Source organism: Anas platyrhynchos, chromosome 1 (assembly GCF_047663525.1).
Source record: "Anas platyrhynchos isolate ZD024472 breed Pekin duck chromosome 1, IASCAAS_PekinDuck_T2T, whole genome shotgun sequence".
Taxonomy (NCBI): Eukaryota; Metazoa; Chordata; class Aves; order Anseriformes; family Anatidae; genus Anas; species Anas platyrhynchos.
The window spans coordinates 46,057,357-46,074,610 of record NC_092587.1 but is presented as its reverse complement, the minus strand read 5'-3'; the positions used below and the strand labels follow the sequence as shown (position 1 = coordinate 46,074,610).

At 35.2% G+C, this 17,254-nt stretch overlaps 1 long non-coding RNA gene across 4 annotated transcripts in view; it reads left to right on the top strand.

Annotated features, from left to right (window-relative positions):
* LOC110353323 (uncharacterized) overlaps positions 1–17,254 on the top strand; it is a 99,527-nt gene that overhangs the window by 46,061 nt on the left and 36,212 nt on the right. For 3 of the 4 annotated variants that reach the window (XR_011808512.1, XR_005262692.2, XR_002403664.4), the window contains 2 exons: positions 8,784–8,987; positions 11,341–11,525. This is a non-coding gene — a long non-coding RNA (uncharacterized lncRNA). The remainder of the gene's footprint in view (positions 1–8,783; positions 8,988–11,340; positions 11,526–17,254) is intronic. The other variant, XR_005262693.2, reaches the window with a different exon arrangement.

Genomic DNA, 17,254 nt, shown 5'->3' with positions numbered 1-17,254 from the left:
TGGATTTTAATTTAATACCAGAATTAATCAAATTAGTTCAGGTAAATAGTGTTTCTTACTTGTTATGAACTTTTTTTTTTTCAATTTTTCTTTCTTGATAACAAAGATAACAAAAGAAAAGAAACTAGTTACGAATTGTTTTCAGTTGTTGAAATATCTCCATTTCAATCTATTTAGTGAGTAGGACAATAAAAATGAAGATTTCTATATAACTCTATTTAACTATATTAGTACTAAGAATAATACCATATTTAGTGACCTTTAGACATATTTAATCCTGCAGCACTGAAGTTATTAGAGCTTTGGCTATTTAATATGAGTGAAAGAGATTCCAAGCCAGTAATTTTTTGATAGGTATTTTCATTGAGAATTCTAGGCCAACCCTGTTATATAGGCATGGTAGTGTTCATAGGTTAGGTATGTGGTAAGCTTTTTTTCTTTTATTTCAAGGGGATGAGAGGATAGTGGTAACAATTTCTTCATATTCAGTTTTGACAGAAATGTTTGGTAAACTAACTGGAGGAGGAAGAGCAAATCTGTTACCTGTCATTTTCTTGTATCGACTCTTTTTTTTTTTCTCTTAAAAGATAGCTATTTAGTCCATTAGTGGATTTCTTTGCCCTTCCAGGCTGGCTTCCTGTAGGTTCCACTGTGGAGTAGCAGGTGTACAATTCCAAAGTGTCTTTACAAGTGGCTCAGCAGGGCTTCCTGTGCCGTACATTCACTGGAGACAGCTCATCTGTTTAATCCTTATGTTTTAGTCAACCTTTTTTATTATGCGGACAGGGCTTCCATGCTCAGCTGGATTTTGACTCTCAGAATGAATTGATGGAGCTCTTTGATCTTTGCTGTGTATTGCATCTGTTTCATCTTTCATCTTAATGCATGATCTTCCTAACTCCTTGCTAGCGTTTTATTTATTTATTTATTTACTTATTTATTTAACTTGAATCCATTAATTTTACTTTGTTCTTTTTGGCATGCCTTTTTATGTGCTATGAACTCAATTGCCAAACTTTAACACAATGATAATTAAGTTGGTATGGGTGTTTAAAAACACAGGCCAGCCATGCTTATTTGGGATTGGCACTTAACATCTTAGAGACTCAATCAGAATTCTTAAATGAGATTCGTGCATTTCTTTACAAACTTGTAGAGTATTGCACCTGGTATATGTGGTAAATTGGGGAAGTACCAGAGAATCAGAGAATGTAGCAAGACACTGGTTGGAGTAGCCTTCTAGTGGGTATGGAAACCTGAACTGCAGCAACACTGGGCAGTGTTCTGCAGAACCATAATAATGCAGTGGTTTCTTGAGGTTTAGCATCTTGATAGAGCACATATTTAAGTTCATTCCTGCTAGAGGGAATGCCTAAATTTCTGTTCAAAATTAAATGGCTCCTTAGGTACTGTTAAGCAGGGATACATATCCTCAGCTGTGGGTTTATTTTGCTCCAAGCAGTTTTGATTAAAATATTCAAAGGTCCATGTTCTAACTCTGTTAAATGGTAAGTTACTGTTTGGTTTTAGGCTTTCTGTTTCTTTGTTTGTTTGCTTGTTTTTCCCTAAGTTTTAGTATGGCAACTAGCAAAGAATTCTCTTTCAAATGAAACCCACAAAGGAACAATTTAGGTAATATTTTTTTAGCTGAAAGTAGCCCTATCAACAAAGCATTTTGTAGTGGTATATTTGATTCCTGCACTTACACAATAGAGTTTAAATTCCCTTTTCAAAAATATTTAAATTGGTGTTTACTTTTTGAGTGACAGTAGCAAGTTATTTTTTCTAGTGATGCTAGAGTAGCAAGAGCATTTTCAGGGGAGCAAGGAGCTTTTGGACTCCAACAGCTAAGATCTTAAGGAGTCCTTGCTCATAAGAGATTTGATATATTTCACTGCAGTGCAGCGTCTTAAATATATGGCATTGTACAGGGCTGTTTCCTATTTTGCTCCACATACAGGTCACATTTTGACCTAGAAATGCTTTGGGAATAGGCAACACCTGGCTTGTTTGTTTGTTTGTTTTCCCCCCTTCCTCTTCCTCAGGAGAGGGCTCAACTTCCATGCCCCTGTGTGGTGAAGTCTAGGGCAGTTGATTGTTGCGTAATGGAGAAACTTCTATGTGCAACTGGAAAGGGATCCTTGAATGATGCTTGTGTGGACAAGTATATATGACCTATTTGGTCACATTCCACAGCAGTATTAAAATATCTTTCTTCAAAGAGCATAAGGGTGTTTCATCCTTCATAAGGAGAAAATAAAAGCAGGAACCAGTAGTTTTTGAGAAACAGGACCATTGTTCCTTTTGAACTTGCTAGGATTCATTTAAAAATAACAGCATGGTGCAAACTGAACCTAAACATCCAGAAGACTTGGGTATCTGCTGTTCTGACAGATTTGAAAGCTTCAGTGACATGTATTCTTTATCACAAGTCTTTGCAACATGTCTGTTTTTGAAATTTGCCTCAAAAATTTATAAATGCTAGGCTTGGTTCCACTGTGGCACAGATACTGTTCATAACAATGCTCATAACAATGATTTCTGTAATGAAAGCATAAAAGGATCTTGATATGATACAATCCAACTACATCTGCTGCAATAAAGGGTATTTTTTTCCTGCTATAATAAATATCTCTTTTCCTCCCAACTACATTTCTTTTGCTGTTGTACCATCATCTTTTAGGTGCTGCTTGATGTAAGTCTTCATAAGAGATTTCTGTCCTCTGACACTGAAAATAAGAGCTATGGCCATTGATGTAGAGTCTGGTGTTTAGGGTCTATAATAAAGAAATGGAGATTGAAATGGAGATTTTGAAGAAAAAACTGAGTTTGACCACTTTGTCTTTTTTTTTTTTTTTTTTTAATTGCCTCTGGAGCTATTGCCTTTTAACTGCTATGCAATTAATCAGGTGAAAAGCATTTTCTGTCAGGAAATTAACTAATTGTATTGAAAGGAGCTTATTAAGTCAATCTGGAAAATTACTAAAATCTTGAATGTCCATGGTGGGCACTTTCACGATCTGAGACCTACCCTTGGAGAATCCAGACCCAAAGTGTATATATATTAACTCCATTACTTTTTATTTAAAGAATGAACTCCATTAATTTTTATTTAAAGAATGAATTATCATCGGACAATTAATTAATTTGTTTATTTATGTGTCTGTTGTGTGTTTTAGGTTATGTTGCTTTGGTTGGAACACTGCAGATACACCTTTTCTGAGGAGTCACATGGCAGTTTGTTTCAGCCACATTATTAGTGTTTTATATGCAATTATTAGTGTTTTATATTCATTTTTGTACAGACAAAATGGATTGTTTTGGGAGGACAGTTCAGTTTTAAGTGTGTTTTTTTTTTTTTCCTGTAAAAATATAAAACAACACGTTACAAAATAAATACCGTGTTATCTAAAAAGATTGTGTTGCTGTAACATGGCTGTATGTTTTCACCAATGTACTTTGTTTTCATTGACTCCAGAATAAGCATTTGTTTAATTCAGTTGTCATTTCACTATTTTTGTATGTTTGTGTGTTTGTCTGTCTGCCATCACATAATTATGAAGTAATTTGTTCCAGTTTACTGCAGATAGGAACTTTTGCTTAGAAGCCTCCAGGCTTTAGAAAAGACTTTTTAACAACAAAATTGGGGTTGAATTTCTGCACACTAGTTTCTTGCATAATGGTGCAAACCCTGCCTTCAGGGATAAGCTATTGCCAGAATCTGAAGCCCTGGAGCTAAGATGTCTCACTTGACCAAGTGAGGGGCTCTTTGAGAAGACGCTTTATATATGAAAAAATCTTTCCACTAAGACAATGCAAGATTTTATTGTCTCATTTTACGGAGTGATACGAAGAAAGCTCTCACTCAGAATTGTGCAGCATTGGCATTCTGAATGTGAATGAGTGACTTGCTCTCTTTTTATTTTGTTGTTGTTCACTAAGTTAGAATTGTTTTTGTAGACTTCCTTTCACTCTTGGTTTCTTATTCACAACGAGCTTTTCTGTTTTACACCTATGTTGACAGTTATTTAACTGCATTCCTCGTGCTGACTTTTTGTCGTTCTATGTGACAGGAGAACTTTACTGAAATTTTGCCTAATGTGCTGCATTAAGACATCCTGACGTTCTGAGTACAAACTTCCTCACCACAGATGGCCAGAGGTTTTGGGGAAAAATTGCCCTGTGTTTTCCCTTATATTTTTTCCTGGACCCTTACTACTGAATGTTGTCAAAGGCAGGATGCTGATATCTGAGCCAGTGTATATATATAAATATTCTTACCAGGCATTTTAAATATATGTACATGTGATTACAAGCTTGTGTAACAGAATATTGGTGCAAGAAAAAGGGAGTGTCCAGCAATAAAAAGGATCATAGTTTCAGGCTTCCTAGGAGCAAGTCATAGAGGAATAGAACAAAAGTTAGTTCACATGTACTGACAATGTTATAACAGGAGAAAGCTGAACCTGTTGATCTAACGACGGAGGTGGAAAAATTCTTCTTCCTTGGTTCGTTCCTAAAATGTAAGCAAGGTCATTTTTCTTACAACATGTTAATATTTCACTTCTATTCATTCTGTTCTCAGAATTGACACAACATGTGGCCTCTTTGCATCTGCCTCATGGAGCTTCCCTCAGGAGAAGCTATATATGACCTTTGCAGACATTGTTCAGCACTGTGAAACTTCATGGTTTCATTCCGTTCAATGAAATATATGTGCAGTTTATGATGCAGGGTGACTCTTGATTTGTACTGCTAAAAATAAAGTAAAATAAATCCGTGACTATTTTTGATGCTTATGACATGCCAAAATGAGAAACTATACCATAAGCTCTCTGTCTGTAGCTACGTATGTTCTTTCCTAGAATAAGGAGGAATCATTCAGTGTGTTAGTGGGCTGGTGCATCATCAAGCATCTAGAGCTCCTGATTTAAGGAAGAGGTTCATTGCAAGGGGACATTGCTTCTCAGACCCTTGCTCTGCCATGTGTTCCCCTAAATCTGTTGATCAGCATTCTGTGCATTGACCTGTATTGGCTTTGTGTCCTTGTGCTTGATCCTAGTTTGTGTGTTGTAGTAGGCATAGGGGTAGGTTCCTCATTAATTGGTAGCCACTGAACATTAAAAGTTAATTTAAAAGCCTACTTGATTACAAAGTGTATCCCCTTCATTACACTGTCCCCATTTTTAAAGCTATAATTTACATGTATTATTGCTTATTTTTATTTATTTATTTATATAATGAAGTGCTGAATAGAAGATTCAGTATTTAGAGGATTTAGAGTACAAATGAAAAGTTTATTAGGCTGGCATTTTTAAGGTAAACGTAACAGTAAATGGATTTATGTCCATCTGGGATTGTGCACTTCAATTATGACTATTGATCAAAATATTTTAGAATATTCTTTTTAGAATATTCTTTTTTTTTTCTTTTGATCATATATCCTAATCTATGTTTTTATTTATTTTATTATTTTTTTTATTATTATCTGTGGAAATCTTCTCTGTTACGTGAGTGCAGCAAATGGTGTGGGAACCCAGGGATAATTTTGTATTTACCAAAATAAACTTCTCTGAACCTGGACCAACATTATTGTGGGAATAGCTTTGATATTTTTATTTATTTATTTTTTAACTCGTACACATTTAAGGTTAACAGACCTATCCTTTCCTGTATCTCCCTCTCTGCTAAGGAAAATTTTCTTTTACTTGAAGCTAAGTTTACTTTTGCTTTACTTCTTGCCTTCCTTTTCTCCTCCTATATCAACTATGTTGTCCAGTTACCTCCACTAAGGTCTTTCTGTACTTTCTTCTTTGTGTTTTCCCTTTTAGATGTTTTGTTTTCTCTGAACCTCTCGTTGTTGGATGATGTGGTAATTTTTATCTGTTTCAATTGAGAGAATGAAAAAAAAAAGCCTGACCTCTTGAAAGAATTAGACATGTAATTCATGTAACTGGGTGCATCTCTCGTAACTTTTGTCAACTAAGTTGCTTTTGTCTTAGCCAGTTCATAGGCGAATAGAATAATTCAGGTTGGAATAGACCTTAGGAAGTCAGCTAGTCCAAGCTCCTGCTCAAAGTAGGGCTAATATGAATGGGGTTCAGACCAGTTTTGTAGCCTCCATTGTAGCCAACAGAGCATTCCACTGAAGCGTAGGTATGGAGATTGTATTGTGTCTCATACTCAACAGATCCCTGTCAGGCTCTCCCTGATCCTAGCGGTAACAGAGAAGAGCACAGATGTCCAGCCTAGTTGCCTTGTTTCTAACAGACTGGGAGTAGGTGAGACTAATAGACTTATTCTGTATTTTTTCACAGTGAACTTTTCAGTAAGGAAGGGGAAAAAAAAAAAAGTATGAGAAAAGCCTGACATATTTATTGAAAATGGACAAACGTAAGTGCTGCTAGGGCACCAGACTTTATCATTCTTTCACGATGCTCTTAAATAACTTTCAATTTGGACCTGTCAGAGACCATCCTATTCGTTTCCCAGTTCCACCAGCTCAGATCTGCTCTGGCAGCTTAGAAACCTGGTCATGTCTGTGCGGGTGGCTGACTGGAGATACTACTGTGTCTGAGGCTTATGTGTCTGATGATTTGGTTCACCTTTTGGAAAAATGAATCTGTTACTGCAGCCTTCCATTCTTGTGTCTTTGGCAAGTCGCTCCTCCTTTTGCTACATCCAATTATTTCCTCTTGCCTAATGCTCTATGTCAGGATCAAGACAACTATTTCATATTTAAAAGCTGTCTATAAAAGCAAGATATTGAGTATAGCAATAGAAATGAGAAGGAATAATGTACAAAGGGCTTCCTTAACTTCTGAGTAAAACCCTCTCAGTTGTAAATATTTTAACAAAGTGAATGAGTCATTTTATTTGGGCTAGGGCTGAGCTTTCTAACAACCTGTCTACCATTGCATTGGTAACACTATGGTGGGGATATACTTAGCCAGATCCCAACTTGTTAACAATTCAGGTATAGGTAGTGGCACAGAACTGGTGCACTCTTCAATATTTGCCTGAGATACTGGTGAATCAGTCACCCAAAATGACCGGAGTGATGACATTACATTTGAAGATATAATTTATTTTCCTGTCCTCATCATTTTCAACGCATAGCAGAAAGCAATTAGTTGTGTTTTGACCAATGAAGAATATCTTTATGATTCCCATATCTGATGTCATATGCTTTCTAAATGAGACAGCAGTTATAAAAGGAAAATCTGACTTCTGAAAGGTAAAGCAGGTTCTGGCAACACTGTAATTTCAAGGAGTGCAGTCAGGGAATAATTGATACTCCCACAAGCTGCTGTTTTCTAACTGTTGCTATTTTCTGTTTGGTTTCCAAGAAAGTGTGAAAAATGTATCTGAATAGCATGGGACAACTTTCAAAAAAAAAAAAAAAAAAAAAAGTATTGTTTTCAAATGATTTGTTAAGGACAGTGATATTTTTATGCTGCAAAATCCAGAGTGTCGTCTTGTTTGACATTAAGACAGTACATACGAGTATGCACAGTATTACTAGGTACCACTGTTAATATAAAACCAGCCTTAAATTAAAGTGAAGTAAACATAAGATCACATTGTATGAAAATATATATAGTTTTGGGAAAATGATCTTTGGTCCAAGTACCACAGCAGCCAGTGTACCATGAATCCAGAAGCTGGCATAAAACTGTTTGTAAGTCCTTATAAATTAGTATTAGTTGACTAATGCACTTAGCTCTAATTAGTTAAATGCAATTGTTAGCAGGCATTTCAAAATGTACCAAATTGGTGGTTTTGTTTTGTACTGGAATTTGTTATTGTGATGGCATTTATCCTACTGCAACCTTTGTTTCTGCTTCATACGAATTACCTTCCAGTACTTTGCAGCGCATTTGGTTTATGAAAAAAAATTCTTACAGCAGGAACGCCAGATTGTCCAATGCTGCAGTAAAGGAAAAAGCCAAGCATTGTTTTCTAGAGCACTGCTGAAACGTTGCTATCAGTTCATATTTTGTTAGAATTCTTTTATATTTGGGGCTTATAATGCATTTGCATTTTTAAACTTCTCAAAGCATAGGCTTTGCTAGTTGCGATTTATAGACTATCAGACTAGTTGAGAGGAAGATGTATACAGAGAAGCCTTTAATGGTAGCTAACTGCTTCTGTGGGCCCAATTAAGACTATCCAACTGTGAAACACAGTCCCCTGAGTACTGGTATAGTCAGCTTGCCTTTTTAAATATTTTTTTTAATTTTAATTTTTATTTTTTGGAGTTGGAGGGAAAGGAGGCCTGGAATAAGGGAATAGTGCAGCTGTAAAAAAAAAAAAAAAAAAAAAAAAAAGAGTAGGGATAAAAATCAAATCTCAAAGAAACAAAAAAGCAACCAACCCTCAAACTTTTAGTATGCAGTATTAATAAAGATTGGGGTCAGCTTTACATATGCACCACATTCTGGACTGGTAGCTGCAGTAGCTGCGCCTGAGATCTGGATGTGTTGTTGGTCCAAAATCAATCTTGTCGCTCCTCAGAAGGCAATGAGAGATAATAAGTACTATTCACCTGATTGCCTTCCTGCTCTGAGACAGCTGGTGACGCTTGTCTTCCTGATAACCAGGAGTTTCAGATCTAAGGCAGGGATAAAGAAAAGCTGGGAGCTTGCTGAATCTAAATTTGACAGTCGATGGCTGTGTAGAGGGTCAGGAGGGATAGAATCTGTGACACGTATAAGAAAGGAACAAAATTTATCTGCTCTGGTTGCAATGATTAGATGTCTCTTTGTCTGGCTTTCTTACAGTGGATGATTGATTGTACCCGCCAGCTGGCTAATATCATAATTAACAAAGTTGCTACCATGTCTGAGAAGTTTAATCGAAAAAATTGCCGGCAGTATGATGCCATTGTCACAGAGATCACAAGCACTGCAGTGTTGACTTTTGTACTGGTGGAGCCGCAGGACTATGTAGATGTGCAGAGAAGTCGTTCGCTGGGATAACTAAAGGTATGTTCCTTTCCCCATACATTTCTCCTGTGTCTAGTCTTTTGAAAAATGAAGTAAATGGTCCTTTGATGATACCTTTCATTTCAGGGTGCCACGTGAAGCTATTCAGTTGTATTTTAAAGCAGTAGCAATGGCAATTTAGAATGTTTTATCAGTGAATCAAAAGGTACATAATCAAAACTGTAGTTAAATACTACTCACCATTTCTAGGTGTTCTTCACTATATTGCCAGATGCTTATTGCAAAAAATATGGATGTGATTGTTTTCGTAGTTAATTTTCTTCGTTATAGGAATAAAAAATGCTGTTGACAGTCTATATTCTAGGAACTCTTAGTTCAGTTCAGGTTTATATTTCGTAATATTTCATTTTATTAATTTCTTTAAGTTAGAATGCATTTTCAAAGAGAAGAAAACCAGAAAAACTATGTATTCTTGCATTTGTAATTCGGTGTTAAAATGTCCTGTTAAAACGTGCATTTGTATATACATATTTCTGTGTGTTTGAAATGAGAACAGCATCAGTTCCGTCAGCTGGAGGGCCACTTCACAGCACTTTCATAAAATATTGCCTGAGAATGCCACTTATTCCTTTTGCACGTTTATGTAGTTTTCCAAGTTAAAAATGAGCTCTTCTCTGCGGTTGTATTTTTACGTGTATGTGTGTGTGTGCTCTGCGTGGTAGTTCAGTTATGCTCTGGAGTATGTGTTGAAAATGCCAGCCTGACATATTGCTAATGAGTGTGCATATTGACAGTGACGGGGGCGTGTGTCTGTCTGTGTGCCATATATTAAAACAAAAAGAGGAGAGAGACGGAGACTGAGAGAGACAGAGAGACAGAGAAGGAAATATTGGGATGGGAAAGAACAGTTTATTTACATTACGGTATGTCAAAATGTTATTATGGCTAAAAAATCCATTTTAAATAGAAATGAGATAACATATGACGGTTCGTTCTCTTTCTCAAAGGAATTAATATGGCCATAGTGAGAAAATAAGCAAGAACCATTTTTTTTGGTATTATCAGGCTGTTCGTTTTTGTTTGTTTGTTTTTTTGTTTTCCCTTACTAACGATGACTTTTTGGTACTAGATTCTAAAATTTGGGAGATGAATTCTTTGTATTATGGTTCAGTTCTGTAATGAGATCTCCCTGAGTTTTCTCTTGTTCTTTGTGTCTTTACAGGTAAAATAGTTTTGAGAATTCAGATGAAATTGTTACGGTAGACGCTTGAAGGAATGCTTTGCTGTATAGCTAACGTAGCTGTATTTAAAAACAACTTATTTGGGGGATGTACTCTTTTCTATTTCACAATTTTCTGTTTAGAGTTAAACAATTATATACCTTTGAGCCACAGTTAATGCCACAGTAATTTCAAACTAATCCTGGCTTTTATTTTTGAGAAAGGTTTTTCAATTCTCATTTAATTTAATTTCAGATAAATTATTTTCAACTAGTAGACCAGAAATCAATCTTTCTTTCTTTCTTTCTTTCTTTCTTTCTTTCTTTCTTTCTTTCTTTCTTTCTTTCTTTCTTTCTTTCTTTCTTTCTTTCTTTCTTTCTTTCTTTCTTTCTTTCTTTCTTTCATAATGGGCTGTATCTCAAAAGATACTTCTGTTTTGAGAGAAAAATACTGTTTTTGCAGGCCATGAAAATATTTCTATCATTGCGATTATTCCTATCGTCAGTAATAGAATCCAGGTTCTATCTTAGCCTTGTAAATCTACTGCTTTTCAAGATCTACTAAACAAAATTAAAAATCAATATTTTATTTTGAATGGAAAATGCTGTGAACAGTGGCAAAATAGATTAGTATTGTAATTGCAGACAATAGGGAAGATTAAGTTACTAAAACAGTATATTGTTGTTCTAAAGTAAACCCTGTAATATTTTGTGTAATTGAGACTTTGTGCATTGTTGGAACTCAGTTGGAGTATCAAATGGTTGTGAGGATTAGAGCAGACAACTAAAGCAATGTCACAGTAGATGTGGCTGCTTTTTAACAGGATTATCTTCTAAGATGTGTAGAAATGAGCTCTTGTAATAGTTTCAGAGGAATTAATAATTTTAGTAAAATGTTAATGGCAAATGTGCTAATGTAAAGAGTTAGAAGATTAGCGGTGCATTCTTTTGCATGGAAATAAGAATATAATAAATGTCCTGCAGGTGACTGAAGCTGCTGCAATTTTATTGGAGATTAAAGTTTGATTGACCTTTGCTGAGGTGATTAACCCTTTTGAAATTAAAAGCTGGTGGTAAATTATTCTGTCCAATTTAAATGCAAACACAGAACAGTATGCTGTGTCATTCAAGTGTAAGGGGAAAAAAATGTTTTAATTTTCCTTTTGCACTCAGTGAGCTGTGCTTGCAGACGGCGTGACTGGGCTCTGCTGGAGCTGGCCAGTGACATACTGCCTCCGCTCTTCTCATCACTGTTGGAGCAGCCATGCTGCGGGAATGCCAAACCTGGGAGCAGCTGCCTGAGACAAGCCCTCGCATGCAGGCATGTCAGCAGAAGCACATGGAACCGCATCAGCAAGGTAAGTGGTAGAAAGCAATACCAGGATGCTTTGTCTTCTGGTTTTGAACTTGAGCTGGCTGTAGCACACATGAGCGGACAGTGTAACACAGGTGAGGGGTCCTGCTGCGACTCACAAGGCAGCTTGCAGGAGTTGGGTGCTTACCTGTGAGAGCCATGCTGGAATTAGATGCAGAGATGCACGTGTTGATTTTTTTTATTTTTATTTCTTTCCCCCTGGCCCTTAAAAGTCAGCTTTAGAAGCTTATGGAAGCACACTTTTTGACTAATAGCAGTTACTAGAGAGCAGCTCAAGTGCAGGTATAGGAATGGTTGCACCACTTGAACACGTTGGTCCCAATCCTTCAGACCACATGTGCACACTTTCTTAGGTCAGAGCCAGTGCAGGTAGGATTAGGCCATGATCTTAGTAGATGACTAAAGCCTCTGGGGGTTACTTCTAGGTGTCAATTCATGCAGATGATCATGAGAGTCGCTGTGGCTACGCTGCTAAGCAGTCCTTGAAAATGTCTTTGAGTTAATTTCTAATAGATTGTGTAACTTTGTTTCACAGTACATTTGGTAACTGAAAGTGCGCACTTTATTAAATAACGATATATTTTAAAGACCTGAGTGATACATTCACTGTATTCTTCTAATGGGTCTTTCGTAAAAGTTGAGTTTTCAAAATTCCTCCCAGAATATTTACTTTTTTTGTTTGTTTGTTTTTGACAAAAAAAATAATATTAGGACCGTGGTTTGTTTTGTAATGAATCTCATTTATTTTCCCAGAGTAAGGTATCAGTGTGTTATTATAAAACAGCATACTGTCTAAAAGCAGTTCTCGAGGATTGTGGTGACTCGGAGTACTTAAATTTACACTAACTAGAACCCTTATAATTGGATCTGTTTTAAATTCACATCTTTCTGTTGCTTTTGGTGAGCAATGATGCATCTGGTTAAAAGCCTTGCACCAAAATAGCAGTAAATTTGAAGCAGATTAATTACCTGAGGTTGAGTTGCATAAAGAAGACTTGAAGCATAGCTGCCTCCTTCCTTTGCCTGCCAGTATAGGGAGGGAGGCAAGTGGATCAGATCTGCACCAAGGGGTTTTGTGGTCCTTGTCACAAAGTGTACTGGATCAGACTACAACCCCCCTCCCCTCCCTGCCCCAAGTCCACTTCTCTCTGATCATCTGAGAAAAGATAAAATGGCTCTTTGAATCCTTTTTCTGGAATTCTGAGAGTAGTAATGGTGGGATTTGCAGAAGGAATGCTGCAACTGTTTGGCCTTGACTGGACATTCTGTCTAGTAAAATTTCCTATTCTTTAAAACAGCTGCAAAGCGTTAAAATTATAACGAATGTGCTATTTGCATTCCATATTCAGTCTTCCTCCTCAATTTTCATCAAGGAAGACTTCATATTGCATCTGTCAAGGTAGGGAAGTCCAAGGAATTGTAGTTCAGAAATAAGGACCCTGAGGTAGTGGCTCACTTCTATCTAGTCTTTTCATTTACACTTTAAACAGCCTTCAGAGAGATGGACTGCTGCTTCTGGGACCCAGTGAAGAAAGTGAGGAATAGATAAAAGTTAAACTTGTGGTGGAGTGACCTAAATGGAACAGCTGGCAGAATTATAGAGGGGATCCTCCAGGGTACTGAATTATACCTTCAGGCTTGGATTAGTAGGATGTTTAACAAAGAGATCCATTTGCCAAAAGGATCTCTGCCTGATTTTTAATTATGGAACTTCAGCACTTCAACATTTGTAATTTATTGAGCTTTTTTTTTTTTTTTTTTTCCTCTGGTAAGGTGTAGAGTACTAACTGTTCACTTCTGGCTCTTCTGCTTTCTTTAAAGCACAATTTTTGTACATTCATGATTAATGCTATAAATTCTATGGATATGAAACATTTCAATAGTTTTTATTATGAATAACAAGATGCATTCTCTATATACAAAATAAATATGAACTTTATATACATATACTATACATATACATACATACATATATATATATATAGTTTTGTTTATAATCCTGGAATACTTTTGAGTGCTTCGAGTATACTTTGTCTAGAAATCGAGGAAACCAGTATTTCATGGGATCTTTCTAATCATATATATCCATCATATTTCAGTTAACGATATTTAGCAACCAACTATTTATTTATTTTTTAATTGGGGTGGTTATATATCTCCATTCTTTTCCATATTTTATAGTTGAGCAGCACAGGAGAGGATAAAGAGTGGGGCTGCATGTCTGAGAAATTACTGTTGTACCAGGCAAATTTCATATGATGCTGTGTTTTTTGAGATACTCCTTATGCAACATTATTAGCTAATACTGCCACATGTTTACGAAATATCAACACGAAAGAAAAATTACAAGGAACAATGATACTATAATAACACAGAGTTTTCAAATGGTGGTACATCAGGACAATTCATGATAAAGTAATAATGTAGACTATATATGTGATAAGTGAAGAGATGTTTATGTTAACTGATATTGTTAGGCAGAAGAAACAGGACAACATAATAAAATATTTCTAGAAAAAATATTAGAATATTTACTAAATCTGATTACTTTATGTTAAAAAATATATTAATGGAATGGGGGCTGGGGCTAGTGTGTTGTCACAGTACTCACTTCCTACAGAGTATAATATCTAAATAAACACTGTTAGTCATTACACCTTCTGTTTTGCTCTTTCAAAAGCCCATTTATCAAGCAGAGGAAGTTCTTTCAGAAACAGGTCACATTCACTGTGATATTTGCTTGGCAATATTCACTATATGTCAATGTAAATAAGCTATATGGGAGATTGAACAGCTGTTTAGACTGTGGTATGACACATAAGTGCACATGAATCTGTCTTGAAATAGAGAAATGGAAAAAAAGGTGAAGTTATAACATCATTTCCCATTGCCCCAGACAGAATGACATAGGGAATTGCATATAGTTTTAGGATGACCTGATGGTTTTTTTAGAAATCACATTTTTCAGCATTCTAACATGTAACTATATCAGTCATTTTCTATTTGAATAGAAAATACTTCAAAATCATATTTCTTCCACAAGTTTTGTTTTTCTTCTGAACTCTGTTAATATTCTGTCAACATCCTGCTCTGCCAATAGCTAATTTAAATGGGAGTTTTATCTACAGTATATACTAAGCATTTTTCATAACAGAACAAATTATACTTTTCTACATAGAGGAAACTTTATAAATTGTGATATATGCACTGTAGTGTGACCACAAAATATGCTGTGCAATTTCAGTAGTTATATGCTGTTAAACTTTAATGTTGTAAAGAATTAGCACTGAAGTTTTTATTAAAAAAAATGTAATCCATGTTGTATGTTTACACATGATGAAAATGTATTATATACCTCACCTCAAAAGTCACCATGAAACCAGGACAGAAGATGCAAGCTGACTAATCTGACTAAATTTATCATACTACTTTGGAAGTAAAATTACTTTGTCTTATTTGTAATGGAAAGAATAAATTAGCTGGAAGTGGGCAAAAATGGTAAATTCATGTTAAATTCCTGCTTCTGTTTAATTACATAGGCAGTATTTTTGTCGGTTATACGGTTTATGGAATATTAGCTATAAGCTGATAATGGAATTTTTGTCCATCGAACTTGTGTAACTTTCTTGAAGTGTACATAACAGAGAACTGATTTTGAATAACTTGAATAGCTCCATACGAAAACTTTTGAAGCACAATGTTACAATGAACGTTCCTTCTTTGAATTTCTATACAAATTAAAATTCTGATTATAAATATACAGCTTTTTATATAGCTTTGACATTTTTGGAGGTTTTAGAGGTTTTTAATTATTTTATTTTGTGGTGAGAGGAAGGGAAAAGGAAGGAAATTGAAGAGATATGAAATTGTAGTTATATTGTGATAAAACTTTGTAGGTCAAAGCAGAATGTTTTTGAAGTATTTACTATTTTACAATCTTAAAATCTGTGGCAAGAGAAATTTCTAGAAACTTTTCTTTAAAATAAACTAAATATTTCTTCTTTGAAGAAATTAAATTGAAAATGAAGTGAGGGCATTTTTATTAAAAGTTGCCTAACTGGATATGAGAGCAAGCTGGACCCTTATGTTCAACAGTTCAAAAATTACTTGAGGAACCATTAACTTTTAAAGTCCTCTCTTAACAATCACTAAACCTTTAGTTGGAATTGAATCCACTTTTCCATGCAGAAATGTTGAGGCAAACATTTATATGAAAAAATATAGTCCAATTGCTGAAAATACAGACCAATTACTGAGATTAATTTAGATATTTGTCGCTGAGTATACATCATCTATATGTTAGAGCTGATTTACCATTATTTCCTTGTCTTATTTGCAAAAGGAGACTCCTACTTATTGAAATATTACTGAAGAATCTAGCTTTCCCCACAAATTACACACTTTTTGCATAAATGTGCCTAATTACCTGAATTCAGTTTTGATTAGCAGTGTTAATTGATGCAGCTGTGGATGGGCTCTGTTTACCTAAATTACCATGTGCAAACAGCAATACGTCTGAAAGTGAATATGCTAAACTGAAAATACTAATTAGCTAAGACAGATTGTTATTCAAGTCACATCTCAGAGCTTTTTAATGAAAGCCTGAATGTGTCAAGGTTTTATGATATTCAGACAGAAATGTCTATATTACATATGATTTCTAAATTTAATTCATGGGAACAGATGGGATGTTGGCCGGGGTTCTTCTCCATCGCTTCCAGTATTAATGTGAATATTTTACTCCACTGGAGACATTTTTGAGTGTGTATGTGCGTATGTTTGTGAGAGAGAAAGAAGTGTGAGAGAGGAGGGAGGAACTCATTGTGTGCACTGACAATGTGCCAGCCAAGAACAGCTAACTAGTCTATTTTTGACTGATATATTTGCAAATTATAGCCACCTATTTTCCCTGAGTGACGATAAACAAACTGTTTTGCAAATTTAATAAAGCCAGATAGTAAGTGCAATAAAACCAAATAACAGAAAGTTTAAACAGATCTCAATAATAGAGAGATCTTTGGCAACAATAGAGATTATTTCCTTCTACAACAATAACAAATGTGTCTGTTTTTGATATAAGAGGATGATTGGATTGTGTATTTCAAAATATTGCAGAAAAGCTTTAATTACATTAAGCTGTGCTGCAAAATGCAACGGTTTTCTCAATTTTGTTTAGAACAGTATGGATTTCAGGTATTCAGATAATGCATTTAATCACTCAATAGTATTGTTGGTTGCAAAACTAAATACATTGCAGAGTAGTATAAAAGAATATTTAGAGCAGATACATTGACTTAAGTGTTCTCAATGAAGATCAGCTGTCATACTGCATATGCCTATTCTTCAGTCCATTTATTCTTACTTTTGCTATAGAGCTTAAATATTCTGAGGTCAGCTCCCATGTGAAAGTCAGTAATTCATCAAAATCTTTTCCAACAATATCTTGTCAAAATGTAAAGCGAGGATTATAAGTGCTGTGCATTACTATATGTACCAAAATAATAGTTATAGTTATAATGTTTCAGTTTTCATATTTGGACAGTTCTTGGATAAATGTTCTCCAGACGTCTGTGAAGGTCCTATTTCCATATAGGTTACTACGGTTATATTTATAAAAAATGTTTAATCTTTTCAACTACATTGGTCAAAATCTATTTTCATGTGTATGTATGTTTGCAATGGGAGAATTCTTTTGAATCTATTATTCCAGAA